Below are 6000 nucleotides of genomic sequence, written 5' to 3' on the forward strand. Positions count from 1 at the left end.
TTTATATTGTTATTTTACAATTATGGTGGGAGGTTATTTCCAAATGGGAGGCTGAATTGGGAAAGGCCTGTAGAAATGGAAAACATTTTATTGTTGTTAGAACCTCACTTCATAAGAATTCTGCTGCTGTTGGATTCTCTAATATTCAATAAATGGGTAGAGTTACATAGAACCAAAGGGAGGTTGGGTCTTGGTTGATTTGTGTAGGTCTTTCAGGCTACAGCATAGGCTCTTTAGCACTTAATGAACATATCGCATACTGTACAGTAAGTTAATAACAAGGAGATGATTCAGTTGTAAATGTGAGGCATCTGAGTAAAATGTAGGTAACCCTTACTTTGACATCACTCTTCTAAGTCTTCATAAGAGCTATGTATTCAGAAAAATAGTGAAATTAGGGCTATATTATGTTCAGTGCCTTCAGAAAGTATTCACACCCCTTGACTTTTCCCACATTTTGTTGTTTCAATGTGGGATTAAAATGGATTTAATTGAAATGTTTTTTTGCCAACGATCTACACAAAATACACCACTCAGTGTTTCAGGGCTTGTTCCTCAACAATCTACACACAATTCCCCATAATGACAAAGCAAAAACAGGTTTTTAGAAATGTTTGCTAATTTATTAACATTTACATTTTTGTCATTTACCAGACACTCTTATCCAGAGCGATTTACAGTAGTGACTGCATACATTTTTGTCCTTTGTCATGCTAATATTAGCTAGGTATTAATGTTTTGTTCCCTCGTCTGATTAAATGACATATATTTAGCCTGGTCGTCAACCATGCATATCTTTGCACTGATGATGACAGAGGAGTTGTTCAGTTGCTGATAAACAGGCAAGAGAAGGAAGAGGGGGAATGGTTTTATTAAACTAAATTGAAAAAAATCATATTTTCTAAAAAATATTTTAAAATAGCATGTTGCTTAAAGTTTGTAAAGCTTACCACACTTTCTTGCCCCTCCATATGGATGGACATCCTTTGGTACTCCAGCAAGCATTTGATCTCCGTGTGCATGATAGGGTTGACTTCCACAACCTTATATGGGAAACCATAGTAATCGAGGAATGCTCACCTTTTGCTGCAGTTTGAACAGGTCTTGTACTGATGCATACAGTAAACTTCAAGTCGTTGGCAAACGCCAGATCAGAGCCCAAGTTTGAGGGGATGCCCTATTGGGGAGCTGTGCGTAAATATGAGAGTTCCCACAGTGGTTGTCCCCATGTATCTTTATTTCTAAACCGTTGCATTAAAACACCAGACATCGTTTAAAGACTGTAGCAGCAAGTTGTTTTGTGCTCGCCCAGGGAAATGCTGATGACGGTTACATAGAGAGACACATACTGTAGCCATAAAAGAATGGATGTCCCACAATGAATGATGTGACATCAGTGGCGGTCGGTGCCCTTTAAGATGAGGGAGGACGATTCATTTTTAATGCACATGGCCTTCTTTCTATTACAGCATATTGGATGGCTGTCATTCATGTTCCATTCACCCAGATCAATATAGCATCAATAGGTTTAGGCTACGACATGATACTAAAATGTTCCTTATACACATCACAAGGTTGATACAACCTAACCTACGAATTAAAGTTACGACGTACACTACCGTTCAAAAGTTTGGTGTCACTTAAATATGTCCTTGTTTTGAAAGAAGGGAAAAAATGTCTATTAAAATAACGTCAAATTGATCAGAAATACAGTGTAGATTATTAATGTTGTAAAAGGGTTTTCTAATAATCAATTAGCCTTTTAAAATAATAAACTTGGATTACCTAACACAACGTGCCATTGGAACACAGGAGTGATGGTTGCTGATAATGGGCCTCTGTACACCTACTGTATGTAGATATATCTTTAAAAATCAGCTGTTTCCAGCTTCAATAGTCATTTACAACATTAACAATGTCTTCACTGTGTTTCTCATCAATTTTAGTTTTAGGTAAAAAATAGGTATGTTAAAAATAACATAGATAGAGAACAGCAGTAAAACATAACAATAGCAAGGCTATATACAGGGAGTACCGGTACAGAGTCAATGTGCAGGGGCACTGGTTAGTTGAGGTAATTGATGTAATATGTACATGTAGGTAGAGTTAAAATGACTATTATGCGTAGATAATAACCAGAGAGTAGCAGCAGCGTAAAAGAGGGGGTGGGGGGAGTGTCAATGAAAATAGTCTGGGTATCCATTTGATTAGCTGTTCAGCAGACTTATAGCTTGGGGGTAGAATCTGGAGTCTTTGACAATTTTTAGGGCCTTCCTCTGGCACTGCCTGGTATAGAGCTCCTGGATGGCAGGAAGCTTATCCCCAGTGCGGTACGCACTACCCTCTGTAGTGCTTTGCGGTCGATGGCCGAGCAGTTGCCATACCAGGCAGTGATGCAGCCAGTCAGAATGTTCTCGGTCGGACTCGTGACAGTTAGCTAGTCATTGTGAGTGAGGGTCTGTTTGTTTGTATGAGAATGACCATAGCCTATGTCTGTGTGTGTGTGTATATAAAATTGTATTATGTAGAAAGATTGGAGGAAGCATGCTGGCTGTGCTGAGATGTATGGGTTTGCATTCTACACAATACCATTTTATATATATATAAAATGGTATTGTGTAGAATGCAAACTTATACATCTCAACACAGCCAGCATGCTCCCTACAATCAGTCTACATTAGAGGGAGCATCAAGGAGCTTGCTGGCTACAGCACCACTGCACCAAGCCCTGTCCCTTCTGCTCCTGCCACAAGTGTTCATCTGCCCAAATATATTTGTGCAGGCATGGATGTGCCTAAGGGCCAAAAGGGCACAGCATGGAGGCGTTGCTGTGTTGTTTGCAAGATGAAGTCTCCCATCACATGCACCACATGCTCAGTGACCCTCTGCTTTACATCAGAAAGAGACTGCTATGGCATCTGGCATCAGTAGCAGAATATTGTCTAGAGTTGGTTGGCAAAGTTGGTGGGGTTATATGGCAAAGTGGGTGGGGGCTAGGGTGAGTATGTTATTTCTAGAGTACTTTTCCTGTCTTATCCGGTGTCTTGTGTGAAATTAAGTCTGCTCTCTCTTTCTCCTGGTCCTTGGACCATGCTTCCGGACTGCCTGCCATGATGACTCCTTGCTGTCCCCAGTCCACCCGGTGTTGCTGCTGTTCCAGTTTCAACTGTTCTGCCTGCGGCTATGGAACCCTAAACTGTTCCTTTTTACTCTTGAGGTGCTGTCCTGTTGCACCCTCTACAACCACTGTGATCTCCACCCGGCACAGCCAGAAGAGGACTGGCCACCCCTCATAGCCTAGTTCCTCTCTAGGTTTCTTCCTTTTGCCTTTCTAGGGAGTTTTTCCTAGCCACCGTGCTTCTACACCTGCATTACTTGCTGTTTGGGGTTTTAGGCTGGGGCTATATAAATAGAGAATACCATTTTGGTATTTTGTATATAGTTATTTGTTTCAAAATGCATACCTTCACCAATTTGGCCACTTGGGTACATTTGGGCTACTTGTGTGGGACTCCTGGGTGACTTCATGATAAATGTCATGTAGCACACTCATTCTGAAACTGTTGAAGTACTGTTGCCCTCTTATATTTTTCACTGAAATTGTCCCCATCATCCTATCAGAATGTTTGTTTTATCTTGTTCATTTTAAAGATGATGATATAAAAATAAAAAATGTATGTTTTTTTCCATTGTTTTATCTAAACCAGATCTATCGTGTTATATTCTCCTACATTCATTTCACATTTACACAAACTTCAGAGTGTATTCTTTCAGAATATGCATATCCTTGATTCTGTGCCTGAGCTACAGGCTGTTAGATTTGGGTCTTCAGGCGGAAATTACACAAAGTAGGGGGGAGCTCTAAGAGGTTGATATTAGATTTCATACACCAGCTGCTGTTTACAAAAATACACAGACCGCCACCCCTTGCTGGAGGCAGCTGTTCTATCTTGCTGTTGAAGCGTAAACTACGGCAGCTGTATTTTATCCATGTCGTTGTTCAGCCACGACTCGGTGAAACATAAGATATTACAGTTTTTAATGTCCCGTTGGTAGGATATTCGAGATGGTAACTTGTCTATTTGTTGTTATCCAATCATTGCACGTTGGCTAATAGGACTAATGGTAGAGGCAGATTACTCGCTGTCCGATCCTTACAAGGCGACTTACATCCCCGGTATTGTGCCACATGATTAAGATGGTACATGATAGCTATTTGACAAGTCCAAAAGCCTCTTCCACCTTTTTTTTGTATGATGTATAATAAACTGAAATGTTGTATAGACCTTTATCTTTTGTTCTGTAAAAGTGCATGAACGTGTGAGAAACGGATGAGCAAAAAACGTGGGATTTTGTCATATATGCGAAAACTTGCCTTTTTGAATTTTGTCTAACGTTAGTAGCTAGTAGCGTAGTCAAGGAGGCATCATGCAATATTGGCACTCGACACTTGAGACAGACCAGGCGGAACAGAAGTAAACCTTGAATTTGGAGGTTTGAAATATCCTTCTGGTGGCCAAGTTTACATATTTTAAGAAATGCCATTCATTGGTGGTTTTTGATAGGTTGATTGCAGAATTTGTTACAGGAAATAATCACTGTCACCTGCTCAGGTTAACAGGGCATAATGTGCCAGGTTATGTAATGAAAACAGCTAACGTGTAGCATTTCATCATGTGCAACGACGTCAACATTTTTAATTGGCACATTTTAAGACTGAGAAAAAAAGAAGTATGGGCCCTTAGTGTCATCCTCAGTGGTGTAAAGTACTTAAGTAAAAAAAAAAAAAAGTACTTAAGTAGTTTTTCGGGGTATCTGTATTTTACTTGCCTATTTATATTTTTACATTTGCATTCCTTAAGAAAATAATGTGCTTTTTATTCCATACATTATTCCATACACCCAAAAGTACCTGTTACATTTTGAATGCTTAGCAAGACAGGAAAATTGTCAAATTCACACACTTATCAAGAAAACATCCCTGGTCATCCCTACTGCCTCTGATCAGATCTGGCGGACTCACCAAACACAAATGCTTTGTTTGTAAATTATATCGGAAGGTTGGAGTGTGCACCTGGCTATCTGTAAATAAAAAAGCAAGAAAATGGTGTCTTCTGGGTAAACCAGCGAGTGGGTTATCTGCCTCTACCATTAGTCCTATTAGCCAACAAAATCCTATAAAATACCAGGAGTATCTTAAGAAACAAAAAGTAAGATAACACAAAGTGAAACTAAAGTGATGAACTGAAATCCATCTCACAACTTTCCCAGTGAGAAAAAAGGAAAAAAGGAGGCCATAGAAAATAAACCAAAGAAACAGAAGGTCAGCTGTCCAGAAATGTTTGGTTATGGAGTCGTACCTGTAAAGGAACACACCACCACACTCACCTGAAGTCTTACACATACAGAATGATCACCTAACTGCCCCTCACATGACTCTACATCTATGTTAATGTTTTGGCCCAAGTACAAACCGTGATAATTCAACAGAGGCAGGCAAACCCCAACCTTCCACCTGTACAGCACCACAGCCATCTCCTAGCGCAATAGAGCCCATTGTAGACATACATGAGGGACTGATTGGAAAGTGTTGTGTTGTGGAATATGATGAAGACCCTTACCCTGGTATTATACAAGATGTTGATGCAGAGAGCTGCGCTCTAGTCAAGACAAGTTGTGTGAGAGCCAACTGATTATTTTGGCCAATGAGAGAATGTGCTTGGGTTTGTCCCTGAGCCTCATCCAGCGACAAAATGGCATATGATGCTTGATGGCGCAGTCTGGGTGGAAATTTGCTCTCTCGTTAAGCAATAGAGTGCATTAAGGGCAAAACCTAATCTTGAGTGAGCACACACCTGTCTCATTTATTTTATTATTATGTAACCTTTATTTAATTATTGATTTATTATTTTTATTATTATCTATTTAACTTTATTTAACTAGGCAAGTCAATTAAGACCAAATTCTTATTTACAATGACAGCCTACCAAAAATATAGGA

This window comes from Oncorhynchus masou, chromosome 8, assembly GCF_036934945.1.
Source record: "Oncorhynchus masou masou isolate Uvic2021 chromosome 8, UVic_Omas_1.1, whole genome shotgun sequence".
NCBI classification, from domain to species: Eukaryota; Metazoa; Chordata; class Actinopteri; order Salmoniformes; family Salmonidae; genus Oncorhynchus; species Oncorhynchus masou.